The following is an 18,260-nucleotide window of genomic DNA, read 5'->3' as shown; positions in this document are numbered from 1 at the left end:
GAGGGGTGCTACGGTTCGTACCGTACCTTCCCGATAAGTAACCTGACCTCCGAGCCCGGTCGGGTTTTTCACAGACCGCCTTTTCTAAAATAAGGAGTCACACTTAGGGTTTTTCTTTCTTATTTTGTTTACCCTTTTAAAAATAAAACAAAAATAAGTGGCGACTCCAAGTCATTTTCTTAATCAATAAAAATCATTTTTCAAATTAAAATCAAGCTCGCCATCGAGTGGGAAACGCATGAGCCGAAATGCGGGGTCCACAAAATGGCGACTCCGCTGGGGAAACTTTTAGAGGGTCAAGCTTGAACTTAAAGTGAAGCCAATGTGGCGTTTGGTGAGTCGATCAGTAGGTACTCTTCTCTTGATTGCACTTCGAGAGTTCCCGAGTTTTCACTTGGAGCATTGACATGATTGATCGTATAGGTCGATTATCTTGATTGGGGATTATGATATAGCCAGTTTCTTCATGCTTCATTGATATATTTGTTTGAGATGTTCGACATTCTGATTATGGTGATTGATTCTTCTTGATTGAGGATCCCGAGATAGCTATTTTCTCTGTGATTCATTGCCATATTCGTTGGAGATGTTGGCATGTTGATTGCGTTGATTGCTTATCTTGTTTCGCTTAGCATAGTGATTCCGATATTTGCCATGATTGTTTTGATCGCCTTGTATGTATAGATTCATTGTTATATATTGATTGATTTGACACGTTGATTCACTTGCTTATATATTCTCTCGGTCGTCTTTAAGCATGATGTTTGTATCACTTTTTCATCCGATCGTCATAGCTTGTATGTGTGCATGAGCGATGTATCCTGCACTCTGCCTGACTGCATGTCACATGATTGCCCTTCTTCTGCTTGATTGCATGTCGCTTGTCCATGTGGGCCGCACTTCTATCCCTTTACCTCCAAATCTCTTGGTCTCGGTCATTTCCTTCATTTCGGTTCTCACTTTTGCAAGTGTGAGGCCTTTTGTGTGCTTGTTCTCTGACCGAGCCAGAGATTAGGAGTAGGGTCTAACGACAGGCTATACCGATGTTTGGGAGCGTTCTGGAGGAGACCGACATATTGATGCTGATTGGAGTCCGATCATTGAAGACCCGTATAGCCCCAAACTAGGTTTCATGGATAGTTGTGCGACCAGTGTGTTTCCTCTTCTCTTTTAGTTTCATTAGGGTTTTCGGATGCACCCATACCATTCACCGTGCACTCTAGTTGGCCATTGAGCGTTGCAAGTTTTGAGAAGTTTCACCATAGGAAACCCCCCCTGGGATGTCGAGGTAGTGCATGTGTGGAGGTGATGTCCACCTTGCATGGAAGCGCCCCATCTCTTCAGAGGCGTGCAGAAAGTTGCGTACCACCGGAGGGTACGATCGCTTCTGCTATGGATCTTTTAAAGTCCACCTATATCCATTTAGAGCCACCTTAACCTCGTAGATTGAGCCGTATATCCTTCTATTAGGACTCCCTTCCCTACACGTGGGTGCATCTGAGGGCTTTTAGAGCCTCTATGGTCATAGTTCAGATTCGACGTTCCCTCTTTTAGTCTCTAGTGAGAGTGCACCGAGATCAGTACGAGTTTGGGTACGGTCAGACAGTCCGTCTTCGTTTTTAATGCCCTACTTATTCCAATTCAAACTAGCATTTCTTCCGTGTTTTCCCTGTGCCTACCATATCTTGTGCTTCATGCTCTTCAGGATTGGTTTTTCATTCTCAGTATGGATTTGTCATCTTGGGTCAGAGTAGAGGGGATATTAGTTCGCTTTTCCGAGAGATCAAACATGGATCAGCGGGTTGTCACAGTTGATCAGTTCACGGCCGCCATGGCTTCTATTTAGGAGGCCTTGGCTAGTCTCAGGCAGGAGATAAATAGTCAGCAGAGTAGACAGTCCTTGAGGATACTCATTCATATATGGATCGTATTGAGTAGCGTATTGGACAGTTGAGAGTATTTGACAGTTCATCGACTTGGGATGATCTTGATGGTATACCAGTAGCCAGTCTACCAGCCAAGTTCAGGATGCCTGACATTAAGAGGTACACGGGCGTTGGTTGTCCATGTATTCATCTTCGACTCTACAGTACTGTGATGAGAGTCCATGGGTTAGACAAGTCACAGATGATCACCATGTTTCTTTTATCTCTGAGTGGCGCAGCCTGGTATTAGTTCGCATCTTTGGAGTCCTCGCGACACAGGACATGGGATGACCTAGCTTATGAGTTTCTGTGACAATTTTCATTTAGTACTGTCGTAGATGTGTCGAGGAGGGAGCTTGAGGGTTTCAGACAGAGATCAGATGAGTCCATTTCTTCCTTTATCTCCCACTGGTGGGGGAAGATAGCAGAGATTGTTGATTGACCATTATGGAGAGGTGACTTAGTCTTGAGGTTCATCAGAGGATTGATTAGAGATCCTAGAGGAAAGTTCAGACCCAACTGGAGCGGACCTTATTTCATCAGGGAGTTAACCCCAGAGGGCGCTGCATGGTTGATGGATCTAGATGGAAACCGATTCTCAGAGCCAACCAATGTGGATCAGCTAAAGAGGTACTATATTTGAGACCATGTTTGCAGGATGGGTGGCCATCATTTCGGTTAGCCGTTACCTTGTTATTCATTTGTGATACATAGTCCATTGCTAGCCCATTGAGCCTCGCATGCGTATTATAGTCTTTCTTTCTTATCGCCTTGCTCACATTTTCACACCGGGATAGGGGCCCTTTAATGTATGCATGCATTGTTTGGTAGTTTCATGAGCCTTGGACCTAGGGGCATGTTTTTCTCATTATCTTTTCCTATCGCTGCACCTTCGCATTTTCATGTCATCTTGTTGGTTGTGTTCCTCGTTTCTTCTTCCTTATCCTATCCACTACTTGTTTGTTTCATATTTCTCTTCATCCTGAGTGGTGATCCCCCTCAGTTCATCACATGGAGGATAGTCACATCATTTCCACCATCTATCTCGCGGACACTGGTTTAGAGATCCTTAGTTTGAGAAGGTCATCTCGTCAGAGAGAGTTTGATTCGTTACCTTAGCACTTGGGAGTGTGTCCATTTGTTATTGATATCATCTTTGAGGTTCATTTGTTCATGTTCAGGGTACGCGTATTTGTATATATGTAAAAAAAAAATATATAATAATAATAATAATAATAATAAGCGCATGTGTGTATGTGCATAGTGTTCTTGATCATTGAACATGTATATTGATGTTTGGGGGTCATTTTTATCGAGTATGTTCGTTATTGGGAGTTCGTATGTGAGCTCTCTAAGTTCCCATGTTATTTGTATTGCTTTGTCATATCTATTTGTGAGAGAGATGAGTGACCTTCTCTTAAGGACTCCAAGTCATTGTCCTTTCCATCATTATATTCATTATTGATGTGACTTCACTTCATGTTTGATCTGAGTCGTTCACCACATTTTTTCAAATATTCATTGTTTCACTGTCCTTTTTATCGTTGCTTGTGATTCATCTTATTCCCTTCACGTCTTATTCTCTCCTTACAGCAACCCATCTCGGGTTCGATACTCACTTCGCATCATCATTACACATCATTATTAGTTCATTTTGCTTCATTTGTCTTCTTATCGACATCATATTCACGTTAGGCATCCTCGGGTCCATGGCTCATGGGGTTCACTATACATGTTGCATTTCATATATGAGGGCATGAGTTTTGATCATTGGGTATTTGAGCCTAGTTTTCCTTCATTTCTATCACCCTATCACCTTGGCCTACGTTACGTCCCGTGTCTTAAGACCACCCCGAGGCCATGGGATCAGATGTCGTCTTCGACAGCCTCTACTTGGACAGGTGTTTGAGATTTGGTTGATATTTAGATATCGTCATGCTTCTTCTTCTGGGAGTCGTCTCTTTGATGTTTAGATCTGATTCAGTTGTGTTTGGATTACTGAGATCATGCACTTGACAATGGATGATTTGATGTCACCTGATTTTTCTAATTTATCACATATTCGATGTCATACTGGGGCATATTCCGTTTCAGGCAAGGTCTACAGATCTTCAGGGAGTTGCATGCTTATCTCCACTTGCGAGATGTACGTTTGGATGATTGATTGGTTCGCTATTTTATGATGATCCCTCAGTGGAGCCTCTATGGAGCCATTCAGTCAGGCCCACATTTCTCGGCATTTGGTTGCCACCATGCTTCTTATCCTGGGAGACGTTTCCTAGTTGTTTGGACTTGATTTGGATCGCGGAGGTCGTATGTTCGATGATAGATGATTCCATGTCACCTGGTTTCTGACATACCATACATTCGATGTCATACTGGGGCATATTTCCGCCCTAGACGAGATTTATAGGTCTTCACGGAGTTATATGATCACTCCCACTTGCGGGATGCACACCGAGACGAGGACGTGTTCGTTATCTTATCATGATCTCCTAGGAGAGCCTCTCTTGAGTGATTCAGTCAGGCGCACACTTTTGACATTTAGATGTCCTCATGCTTCTTCTTTTGAGAGACGCCTTTTGATATGTGGGTCGGATTCAGCTATGGATTTGGATGATTGGGGTCACACATTTGATGACAGATTATTTGATGTTGTCCGATTTTCAGCTTATTCCACATTTGATTCCATACTGGCATATTTTCATTTTGATTGAGATTTATAGATCTTCATGGAGCTACATGATCACTCCCACTTGCGGGATGCACACCGAGACGAGGACGTGTTCGTTATTTTACCATGGTCCCTCAATGGAGCCTCCCTTGAGCCGTCCAATCAATCTTGTATTTTTTTCCATTTGTATGTCATCATGCTCTTTATTTCGGGAGACATTTCCTTGATGTTTGGGTTCGATTTGGATTACAGAGATCGCACGTTTGACGGTTAATGGTTTCATGTCACTCAATTTTTGACTTACCATACATCTGATGCCATACTGGGGCACATTTCCATTCCGATTGAGATTTACAAATTTTCATGGAGTTGCATGCTCATCCCCACTTACGAGATACACATTGAGATGATGACCCTCCAGCAGAGTCTCTCTAGAGCTATCCAGTTAGGTCTGCACCTTTCGGCACTTATATGTCATCATGCTTCTTCCCGGGATACGCCTCTTTGGTGTGTAGGTTTGATTCGATTGTGTTCGGATTACCGGGATCGTGAGTTTGACGATGATTGATTTGTTGTCACCTGATTTTTGACCTATCGTACCTTTGGTGCCACACCGGGGCATATCCCATTTCATTTGGAGGTTTATAGATCCTCACGGACTTGCATGATCCTCATCACTTATTGGATGCTCACCGAGACGTAGACATGATCGTTACCTTACGGAGCCTCCCGAGATCCATCCAGCTAGGTCCGTACTTCTCGACGCTTGGATGCCATCATGCTTCCCCATCCGGGAGGTACATCTTGGATCTATGGGCATGATTCAGTTATAGATTCGGATGACTAGTGCTACATGTTTGACGGTTGATGATTTCATGTCGCCCGATTTCTGACCTATCGTGTATTCGATGCCCATACTAGGGCATATTTTCCATTTCAGATGAGATTTACTGATTTTCATGGAGGTCACATATGCGACGATAGATGATTTCATGTCGTTTGTTCTTCAGACCTGTCATGCACCTGATGCCATATTGGGGCATATTTTTCATTTCAGATGAGATTTATGATTCTTCACATATGTCGCGTGTTCGATGATAGATGATTTCATGCCGCCCGATCTTCGACTTATCATGCGTTCGACGCCATACTAGGGCATATTACTGTTCTGGATGAGATTTACGGATCTTCATGGAGTTGCATGCTCATCTCCACTTACGAGATACACATGGACACGATGTTTCCTCCGTGGAGCCTCTCGGGAGTTACCCAGTTAGGCTTGCACTTCGCGATGCCTCAATGTCATCATGCTTTCCTTCCGGGAGACGCCTCTTTTGATCTATGGGTCTGATTCAATTGTACACGTGGATGATTTGGATCGCGCATTCGATGACGGGTGATCTGAGCTCATCTGGTTCTTTTGACCTATCACACATTTGATGCCACACTGGGGCATAACCCCATCCTTCAGTTCATTAGATATTTTGCGGATTTTCTCACTACTCATTCTACTTCTTGACCTTGGTGAGTTGTCATACTAGGGCATACCCCCACCCTTGAGTCCACCAGATCTTTTGCGATTTTTCTTATCACTTGATCCACTTCTGGATCTTTGCGAGTCGTCATACTTGGGCATACCCCCTCTCTTTGGGTTTACCGTGTCTCATTTTGATTTCATGGTTGTCAGACCCATTTGTCGATCTTTATGAGTTATCACTTAGGGCATCCCCCTATTGTCATTGTTTAGGGCATCCCCCTATTTTCAGTTTGTTTAGGGCATCCCCCTTTGTTTCAGATTTATCAATACCATAGATCAGACATCTATGGGCTTTGATCAGTTTTTCACCATCATAGATTTTCATTTATGAGCATTTATTTCAGATTCACCACCATAGATTTTCATCTATGGGCATTTCAGTTATTTAACTACCATGGATTTTCATCCTTGGGCTTTCAGATTCACAACCATAGATCGAACATCTATGGGCATTTTAGTTATTTCACCACCATAGATCAGACGTCTATGGGCGTTTTTATTGTATCGCCACCGTAGGTTTTCACCTATGGGCCTTCTAGTTTAGCTTTTAGAATTAGCTTTTTGGTTTGGCTTCCAGAGCTATTACTTTCTCAGTTTAGCATTTAGAGTTAGTTTTTTTGGTTTGGCTTCCAGAGCCATTATTCTTCTAGTTTAGTGTTTAGAGTTAGCTTTCTGGTTTGGTTTCCAGAGCTATTACTTTCTCAGTTTAGCATTTAAAGTTAGTTTTTTGGTTTGGCTTCCAGAGCTGTTATTTTCTAGTTTAGCTTTTAGAGTTAGCTTTTTGGTTTGACTTCCAAAGCTATTACTTTCTCAGTTTAGCATTTAGAGTTAGCTTTTTGGTTTGGCTTCCAGAGCTATTATTCTCTCGGTTTAGTGTTTAGAGTTAGCTTTTTGGTTTGGCTTCCAGAGCTGTTATTTTCTAGTTTAGCTTTTAGAGTTAGCTCTTTGGTTTGGCTTCCAGACCTGTTATTTTCTAGTTTAGCTTTTAGAGTTAGCTTTTTGGTTTGGCTTCTAGAGCTATTATTTCCTAGTTCAGCGTTTAGATTTAGCTTTTTGGTTTGGCTTCCAGAGCTGTTATTTTCTAGTTTAGCTTTTAGAGTTAGCTTTTTGGTTTGACTTCTAGAGCTATTACTTTCTCAGTTTATCATTTAGAGTTAGCTTTTTGGTTTGGCTTCCAGAGCTATTGTTTTCTCATTTTAGCATTTAGAGTTAGTTTTTTTGGTTTAGCTTTCAGAGCCATTATTCTTCTAGTTTAGTGTTTAGAGTTAGCTTTCTGGTTTGGCTTCCAGAGCTATTACTTTCTCAGTTTAGCGTTTAAAGTTAGCTTTTTGGTTTGGCTTCCAAAGCTGTTATTTTCTAGTTTAGCTTTTAGAGTTAGCTTTTTGGTTTGACTTTCAGAGCTATTACTTTCTCAGTTTAGCATTTAGAGTTAGCTTTTTGGTTTGGCTTCCAGAGCTATTATTTTCTAGTTTAGCTTTTAGAGTTAGCTTTTTTGGTTTGGCTTCCAGAGCTGTTATTTCCTAGTTTAGCTTTTAGAGTTAGTTTTTTGGTTTGGCTTCCAAAGCCATTATTCTTCTAGTTTAGTGTTTAGAGTTAGCTTTTTGATTTGGCTTCCAGAGCTATTATTTTCTCAGTTTCGGCGTTCAGAGCCATCATCACTTTTTAGTTTCGGCGTTCAGAGCCATCACTGTGTTTTCAGTTCGGCGTTCAGAGCCATCATCAGTTTTCAGATCGACATTCGGAGTCGCTTCTCAGTTTGACGTTCAGAGTCATCATCATCACTTCTCGGCTTCGGTGTTCAGAGCCATCACCGTGTTTTCAGTTCGGCGTTTAAAGCCATCATCGGTTTTCAGATCGACATTCGGAGTCGCTTCTCAGTTTGACGTTCAGAGTCATCATCATCACCTTTTAGTTTCGGCGTTCAGAGCCATCATCGGTTTTCAGATCGACATTCAGAGATGCGCAGAGTCGTTATCACTTCTCAGTTTGACGTTCAGAGTCATCATCATCACTTTTTAGTTTCGGCGTTCAGAGCCATCATTGTCGCTTTTTAGTTCGGCGTTCAGAACCATCATTGGTTTTCAGATCAACATTCAGAGTCGCATCCTCGGTTTCAACGTTCAGAGTCATTATCACTTCTCAGTTTTGGCGTTCAGAGCCATCATCGCTTCTCAGTTTTGGCATTCATAGCCATCACTATTTTCAGTTTGGCGTTCAGAGCCTTCATCACTTCTCAGTTTTGGCGTTCAGAGCCGTCATCGCTTCTCAGTTTTGGCATTCATAGCCATCACTATTTTCAGTTTGGCGTTCAAAGCCTTCATCACTTCTTAGTTTTGGCGTTCAGAGCCATCATCTATTTTCAATTTCGTTGTTCAGAGCCATCATCGCTTTTCAGTTTTGGCGTTCAAAGCCATCACTATTTTCAGTTTGACGTTCAGAGCCGTCATCATCGTTCTCAGTTTTGGTGTTCAGAGCCATCATCGCTTTTTAGTTTTGGCGTTCAGAGCCATCACTATTTTCAGTTTGGCGTTCAGAGCCATCATCGCTTCTCGGTTTTGGCGTTCAGAGCCATCACTATTTTCAGTTTGGCGTTCAGAGCCTTCATCACTTCTTAGTTTTGGCGTTCAGAGCCATCATCGCTTCTCAGTTTTGGCATTCATAGTCATCACTATTTTCAGTTCGGCGTTCAGAGCCTTCATCACTTCTCAGTTTTGGCGTTTAGAGCCATCATCGTTTCTCAATTTTGGCATTCATAGCCATCACTATTTTCAGTTTGGCGTTCAGAGCCATCATCGCTTTTCAGTTTTGGCATTCAGAGCCATCATCGCTTTTCAGTTTTGGTGTTCAAAGCCATCACTGTTTTCAGTTTGGTGTTTAGAGCCGTCATCACTTCTCAGTCAGCTTTCAGAGCCATCGACATTTCCAGTCTTGGCGTTCGGAGCCATTATCACTCATCCGTTTCGACGTTTAGAGCCATCACCATTTCCAGTTTCGACGGTCAAATTCATCATCATTCTCAGTTTCGGCGTTCGGAGCCATCATTGCTTCTTAGTTTCGGCATTCAAAGCCATCGACATTTCCAGTCTTGGCATTCGGAGCCATCATCACTCCTCTGTTTCGATGTTTAGAGCCATCACCACTCCTCCGTTTCGACGTTCAGAGCCATCTCTATTTTCAATTTCGTTGTTCAGAGCCACCACCTCTTTCTAGTTTGGCATTCAGAGCCACATTTGCATTTAGGCGTTTGGAGTCGTTAGTCATTCTCGGTTTGATGCTCAGAGTCGTACTCTCATATCCACATCCACAGTCATCACCATTTTTTACTTTAGTTTTGGCATTTAGAGCCACTTTTCGTACCCATTCATGCATTTTGATCCACTATCTTTAGTTTTTGGCGTTCAGAGTCATTCTCCGTACCCATTCATGCATTTTGATTCACTATCTTTCGTAATTTGGCGTTCAAAGCCATTCTTCGTGCCCATTCATGCGTTTTAAAGTCACTTTCTCTCTTAGTTTTGGCGTTCAGAGCCATTTTTCATACTCATTCAGGCATTCGATGCCACTATCTTTCTTTAGTTTAGCGTCCAGAGCCATTGTACATATCCCTTCAGGCACCTTGAGTCATCACCTTTTCGTGTTTTAACGTTTGGAGTCATTTCTCCTCAGCCTTGTCATTCAGAGTCCACATTCATGTTCACCGGCATTGCACATCTTACCTTCATGGTTTTGTGTTCGTCCTTGGTTTTTCCTCACCTTGTCACCATGCGCTTATTACTTATTCATTATGCTCTTCTAGTTTTCCCTTCCCTTTACCTTCAGTTCGTCTAGGGCATCCCCCACTTTCAGTTTGTTGTCACCTTATGCTTATCACTTATTCATTATGCTCTTCTAGTTTTCCCATCCCTTTACCTTCAGTTCGTCTAAGGCATCCCCCACTTTCAGTTTGTCTAGGGCATCCCCCTACTTTTAGTTTATTTAAGGCATCCCCCTATTGTTAGTTCACTTATGAGATTTCTAGTCTAGCATTTTAGAGTTAGCTTTTTGGGTTTGGCTTCCAGAGCCATTGTTTTCTCAGTTTAGCATTTAGAGTCAGTCTTGTCTTTCAGAGCCACAGTTCCTGACATTTATGATCACTAGCATTACATGCTTCATTCTCACAGTTTCATGTTTCATCTTACTTCCCTTAGTTGCATATGTGCTTCTCACTTCGCTGTGATATTCTAGAGTTTCCTCTCGTCTTTTGTGCAGGATATAGTTCTATGAGCTCGTGCCATGTGCCTTGATTGTATTGTAAGATACTCCACGCCTTGTGTCCTCCTGTGATACACGCATGTTTCATTCCCTTTGGTCACGTCCTTCCCAGTGCTCTAGGGTGGTTCGATCGTTACTCACCTTCGACATTGGTTCTTCGAGTCACCTATAGAGACGTCTTAGAGGGAGTTTGGGTCCTCGATGCAGCTTTAGAGGCGCCTTGAGCCTCTTAGGATTTTAGAGCCTCGAGTGAGTTGGTGTTCTACTTGTACCTTTCGGGTTCGGGGGTCTTTTTTTGTTCTTCGATAGAGTTCACTTCATTTCACTCACTTTTCACACTTCTTTTTCACTCTAGTGTTCACGTTCCTTACACTTGTGAACTCTATCAAAGAGGGGCATATTTGTAGAACCCCCCGGAGCCAGGGAGTCTTCTTTTTATTTATTTATTTTTCCTACTTTTTTTTCCGGAGCCACTCGACATGATGGGGGGATCTATTTTTGGGGCAGTAAAAAGGGGACTGATGGGGGAGCTTTTGGGCGGCAGATGGGACAGGATACGGACATAGCTTGGAGGAGAAGCTAAAAAAAGGAAGGAAAAAGAAAGAAAAAAGAGGAAACAAAGAAGAGGAGATAGGGAGCTGAGGTAGAAAAGAAAGCTTGGGAGTAGAGAAAAGGGGTCCTCATTATCAGTTGGGAGAAACCAGAAAGGAAGGGCATGGAAGGTATGATTGTCATGAATCCTTTGATGTTATTTAATCGTATACGGTCTCATTTTTCGTTTCTTGATTTCGTTTTGCGGATTGTTTGATTATGTGTTTAGTTTCACTGTCTCTGTTTGGTTCATCGGCATATTTGTGGCATGTTTTCCTCATTGTATGGGATTATTGTGCTTTTGTCTCCACCATTATTCCACTCACCCTACCACCCCATGCCACCAGTCCCATGCATGCGTCCATAGACTGCCAAGACCTTCGCTTCATGCCTCCTAGAGTCGTGATGCATGACCCGGGCCACCCAAGCTCCTTCAAATGGCCACTGTTAACTTCCCAAGTCCACCTGCAGTCCACGTAAACTTGGCTGCATCACCCCCTTCCTCAATTCCTACGTCTCCCGCTCCGTCGTCCAATGCTTCGCAGGTCGCCACCAGCGTGCCCAGGAGGCGGCTGCTGCTGCTACTGCTACCGTGACCATCCTCCAATCTGCTGTTGGATCCTGGCCTCATACAGATGACGACGATAACGGTGCTGAAACTCCTGCCGGCGCCGTCGACAATGGGGATGCGGGGGTGAAGAATAAGAAGCCTAAGACTTCTCTCGGTGATCTTTGGGTGGAAGAGCTGTGGGTGGCGGTGATGTCTGGGAAGTGCTCACGGCTGTTAATGGGCTTGAGGGTGATTTTTATTAAGTGGGCTTGGGCTTCTGATGGAGATGGAGCCCAAAGCCCTTTTTAATTATTATTGTTATTATTGTCATTATTATTAACGGATATTGTTATTATCAGCGGATATTATTATTATTATTATTATTATTAACGGACATTATTATTGTTATTATTAGCGAATATTATTATTATGATTATTATTAACGGACATTATTATTGTTATTATTAGCGGATATTATTATTATTATTATTATTATTATTATTAACGAACATTATTATTGTTATTATTAACGGATATTATTATTATTATTTTTATTATTATTATTATTTTAATTCCCATCATTATTATTATTATTATTATTATTTACTACTATTATTATCGATATTATTATTATTATTATTATTATTATTATAATAATAATAAGCTAAGCCTATTTCCAATCTCCTAAGCCCATTTCCAACCCTTAACCCCTTTTCCTTAACCCCTAAAGCCTATTATTATTAACCCTCTTTCATATTATTATTATTATTATTATTCTTATTATTATTATTATTATTATTATTATTATTATTATTATTATTGTTGTTGTTGTAATTATTATTATTATTATTATTATTAACAGATATTATTATTATTATTACTATTACTGTTTTTATTATTATTATTATCATTATTACTATTATTATTATTATTATTACTATTATTGTTTTTATTATTATTATTATTATTAAAAATCTATACTCTCGTAGTTTAATTTCCTAATATTATTATTATTATTCTTATTATTATTATTATTGTCATTATTGCAATTATTATTATTATTGTTAACGGATATTATTATTATTATTATTATTATTATTATTAACGGATATTATTATTATTATTATTATTACTATTATTATTATTATTATTATTATTATTATTATTATTATTATTATTATTATTATTATTATTATTATTATTATTGTTTTTATTATTATTATTATTATTATTATTATTAATTCAACTTTCAAAATCTACATTCTCGCAGTATTATTATTATTATTAAAAATTTATATTCTCACAATTCAATTTCCTGAAGTTCATTTCTTATTATTATTATTGTTATTAATTCAACTTTCGAAATCTATATTCTCGCAGTTTAATTCCCTAAAGTTTAGTTCTCATTTTCTTTGACAAATTTCATATTAATTACCGAAACTCTAATCTTTTAAATTTAATTCCCAAGATTCCAATTTTCAAATAAACTCCAAGAATCCCGTTTTCACTCGAATAGTTTTAATTTCATTTCGGTTTTTAAATAATCTTTTGATCTTCTTGATTTTACGTAAGCAAAAATGAATTCTTCATAATTGTAAAACACGGAATTTGTAAGACTAATTCATGAACCATAAATTGGGCTTTGGTGGGGGTCTGATGTTTGATCCCTTTCGATTGTCAACTGTTGCACTTAATGTATTTTGTTTGATCTTCATTTTGCACTTCGATACGCATGAGCTATATTCCGTATTCATTAATTGTGTGCTAACCTTGTTTCTTGATGGCGCATTTGTGGCTCGTGGTCGAGGTACGCACCCACTCCCATTCTAGTCAATCTCTATGCGTGTTTTGATTCCTATATGTGCATGATTGATTTGAGCGTCCATTGTTTTTCTTATTGATTGCCACATCAGCTTCACTTTATTAGTAGAGACCCGACTTTAGGGACTTAGAGGGGTGCTACGGTTCGTACCGTACCTTCCCGATAAGTAACCTGACTCCCGAGCCCGGTCGGGTTTTTCACAGATCGCCTTTTCTAAAATAAGGAGTCACACTTAGGGTTTTTATTTCTTATTTTGTTTACCCTTTTAAAAATAAAACAAAAATAAGTGGCGACTCCAAGTCATTTTCTTAATCAATAAAAATCATTTTTCAAATTAAAATCAAGCTCGCCATCAAGTGGGAAACGCATGAGCCGAAATGCGGGGTCCACAACAGGATATAAAATTATTATTAATTAGGGAGTTAAAAAAATTTTATTTATCACTTGAGGATCCTAGAAAAGTTTTTCAAAAATATTTGTATCTCATATTATATAATAAAAAATTTATAATATGTTTATTTATAAGATACTTTTATCACATTAAAATAATAAATTATTTTTTTAATAATTTTATTTAATATTGTCAAGTAAAAGGGTATTTTAGGAAATAATTATATAACTTATGAAAAAGTACATGGATTTTAAAATGAATGAAAATAAAATTGATTTATAAAAATTGAAATTCTTTTTTCTCTTTTTTTTTTTTCAAATTAATGGATCAAAACCCACTTTTCCCAATTTAAAATATAAGAAAATAAAATGAAATATAGAAAATACAATTCTTTTATTCAATATTTCACACAAATTATATGAAAAAAGAGGGGGGAAATGTGAGAATTTTATCACTATAACTTGAGTATATCCCAATTAGGTTAGTACCCACTCAACTATCAATCATATGTATTATTCGACCTTTACAAATGAGTCACATTTAATAAATTTAGAAGAAATGAACAACATATAATTATTCAATTTTCATATTTACTTTTGTTTTCTTATTTAATCTCCATTCTTCTTTTTTCATCTTCATTCTTCATTTCCATCAATCTCAAACATCTTTGTCTTTTTATTGATATCCAAATTGTTTAACAATACTTTTGAATTCATCTTCTTAAGTTTTCAGCCTCATGTGTCCCTCTTTCAAATCCTTGAAACCTGCCAAGGACTCAATCATCTCTAGTGTGAGTCTTGTGCTCGTGTCTCCAATTATTTATAGCCATAGAAAAATTATATTGCAATGCTACAATAAATATTGATGTAGTTAATAGATCACGTGTCATTTTAGATAGTACAAAAAAGGTGGCAAAATATCAAAATTTTGGATTTCATTAAGGGTTAAGTATGAAGAGTAATCAATATCTAAATATTTTGAAAGATTAGACCTTGAAATATACCAACTTGTTGCTTTCTCTTAACTAATTGCATAAAAAATAATCATTTATAAATGCGTATGAAGTTGTAGCGCTTAAAGAGGACTACCATATTGAGTCTCATTATATTTATATAAGGTGTTTAATCATTGTATACCTTATCCTCTTGTTGGAATTGTTGGTTCATATAAATAGCTATAAAATTTAAAATGATTTCTACAACTTCAACTTTAATCTTTGGATCCATACAATAAGTTAAACAAAAAGTATTATAATATTTTCCTAATATTTTTTAAAAAAAAAAACAAAAAACCATCATAGACATACTTCACTAAAGGTGGCATGCATCCTCCCTATATTACTAAAATAAATGCATTTTTTCATAACTCAAATAATTATTTCCTAAAATGATCCTTTTACATGTTAATAATACTAATTAACAATTTTTTTTTTTACTATGAAAACTGATCTGAGATTAATAAAAATAAGAAATTTTAAAAATAAAAAATACAATTAAAATTAAAAAAAAAAAACCTTTAAAGCTAAAAATATAAAAATAAAATATTAACTTTCAAGAGAAAGAGCTGAAAATACAGTAAGAGTAAATATTTTATATTTTTAAGTTTTTATTTTTAGAAAGATTTTATTTATCACTTGATAATTTTAGAAAAAAAATTCATAATAATTTAAATTTCATAATAATTTTTGTCTCATATTATATAATAAAAAAAATTATAATATATTTATTTGTAAAACACTGTTATCAAATTCAAATGATAAATTAATTTTGGATAATTTTAGTTAATATTATCAAGTAAAAGGGTATTTCAAATAATTATTTGAGTTTTAAAAGAGTGTATATATTTTAAAATATTTTTAAATGAATGAATATAAAATTGATTTATAAAAGTTAGGTTATTTTTTCAATATTTTTTCAAATTAACAAATTCCCTAAAACTAGTGGATGCCAATATAAATCACTAAGGGAAACATCGCCATGCAAAAAGTTTTAGAGTAAAATCTTTTTGAGCTTATTTCTAGAGTTATTATTGTACTTTGTTAAGATACTTCCTGCTTGTTTTTGAGAACTATTTTATATTGAACTGATATTATCATTGATCATGTGATTTTGAATGAAAAATAAACTTACTCGGACGTTTAAAAAAATGGAAAAATGGCTAATAGCAATAAAAATCTGGATAAAAGAGAAGCTGTTATGGTTATTTCAATTTTATTATTAAATTTTGATATTTTACTATTTGATCTAAAATCATATAATTCAATAACATTTATTAATTTATCAAAAAGTTCTATAATCTTGGCCTACATTATTGAATGGAAGGGATGATTATGTATTTTAGTCTCACAAAAGAATGCATACCAAGCTCAAGTTCCAGCAACTCCGCTGAAAATGCCTTTTTAATGATGTGAGAAGGGCTTAGTGAGATGCTCAGGTGATGATAGAGAAGTGACTTCTCATCACAAACTTTAGCATATTAGGGTCGATCCCTCCTTTCATCCCTGGTACCGAATGAATACTTCCACCTAAGGTGGAAGGGAGATTTCCCACGGCACCTATTCCAAGTGTCCATCAACCAAAAGGCTGTATGTTTATATATGTTATACGCAAACCTTCCAATTTCATCTTAGCGACCAGCTGTTGGTTCTGAGGGAGGTGTTATTGGCTCCAAACCATGAACTGAATACTGTTAGATAACCAAACAATAAACCCCAAAAAAGTTTGTTGCCCTAATCTTTCCACTGACTCGTATTTTTCCGGTCAAACTTTCATTATTAAACTTATTTAGCTCAACTCAACTCAATATTTCAATTTTTGTCGACGGAATTTAGTTGGATGGGAAAACTACCCCTACACTCCAAATGGTTTTCCGAGTTTTCCCACCAAACACGATGGCCAAATCACCTACCTAGAGGCCAAAGTTTCATACATCCACCTATAAAAACCCAACGCCAAGCTATGGCTTAGCAACTCAAGTTTGAAGTAAACACAGCTCGATTCAAATCTATATACACACCACTCTAAACTCATTCAGCAATGGCCTCTTGCAATTGCTTCATTTTATCTCTCTTCGTTCTATTCTCATTTTCGAGCATTGATGTTAGCCTAGCGGCACGTCGTCTTTTGGACACAGCTCCACCCTCTGTGCCAACGACACCTGTTATACCCACTCTGCCAAAACCAACATTGCCACCTTTGCCTCCCTCACTCCCAACTCTACCCAACCCTACAATGCCTCCTTTGCCGTCTCTTCCAACCATGCCACAGCCCACACTGCCATCCTTGCCAACTACCCAACCATCTTTGCCCAAGGCCACGCTGCCTCCACTTCCTAGCATGCCCACCATGCCCTCTATCCCAAAGCTCACGTTGCCTCCACTGCCAACAACTTTGCCAACCATTCCCTCGATTCCCACTATCCCAACTACTATGCCTTCGATCCCATTTCTCTCCCCCCCACCGGCAACCACTAGTCCTTGAGAATATTCATGTACTATTCTTAGAAGACACGATGCCACTACAGTTCGGTATGTCTGCAGGTCGATTTTTAGTGCACGTTCGGGGAGTTGTTTTGAGGCTTTCAACCTTCCATATCATTTGAATTTATGTATCTGAGCGTTGTTCGTTCCTTCCTTTGTTTCTCCTTTTATTTGTATGATTCCGGGTTTTTATAGGATTGTGATATATCATAATGGATGATTATTTTATTGTCTTGGATATTCATTCTTTCAGTGTGTTTTAAGACTTAAAACATTGAATAAACTGTTATATATTGTCAGTGAATGAGAGAGCTTGAATTGGGGTAACACACTGCCAATGAATATCAGGGTACCACCTCCATCAGTAGCTAGCATCAGGGCATAACACTAGTAGCTTTCTAATTGAACTTGATTGTGAGAAAGACTCATATTCCACCATGCAAAAGTATTGATTTGGTACATAGCTTTATTGGATTAAGTCAAATTTTATTTCACAAGTTTTAGCAATTAATAGAAAGGTTGCAATAAGCCCACGGTCGCAACTTGTATTTTCTGTGGTTGATCCGTGATTTCCCTTTCATTAATGATTAGGCAAGCCATGAATTTGTTTGGTGGTGGGAATAACTTGACACAGATGGAACACTGTTATAGTCATCTTCATTAGATATGAAACCCTAATCATCCAAATAGGTGATAGCACACGCTAAGAGATTAGCAGCAGGAGAGAGAGTTGCAGGGCATGTACCTGTTTGGGGCAGCTCAAGCTGTTGATGCAGAAGGCTCCAAATAATGATTTTAAACTCATTCAAAGAACGATGACAAAGAAAATATTTTGCACAGGAAAGAAATGAGAGATTTCTATCACCAAACTGAACAAAAACCTATCATACCACCCTATAAAGACTAAAACATTTAGTAAACTAGATTATTCCTTGCAAAATAATCTAACTGGAAACCTACGAACTTAATAAAAAATAGTTTTTTTTTTGAAAGCTTTGTATAATATATATATATGATCTTTTTTAAAAAATAATTCAGTTT

Source organism: Vitis riparia, chromosome 3 (assembly GCF_004353265.1).
Source record: "Vitis riparia cultivar Riparia Gloire de Montpellier isolate 1030 chromosome 3, EGFV_Vit.rip_1.0, whole genome shotgun sequence".
NCBI classification, from domain to species: Eukaryota; Viridiplantae; Streptophyta; class Magnoliopsida; order Vitales; family Vitaceae; genus Vitis; species Vitis riparia.
The sequence above is the reverse complement of the archived record's forward strand: the minus strand, read 5'-3'. Positions refer to the sequence as shown.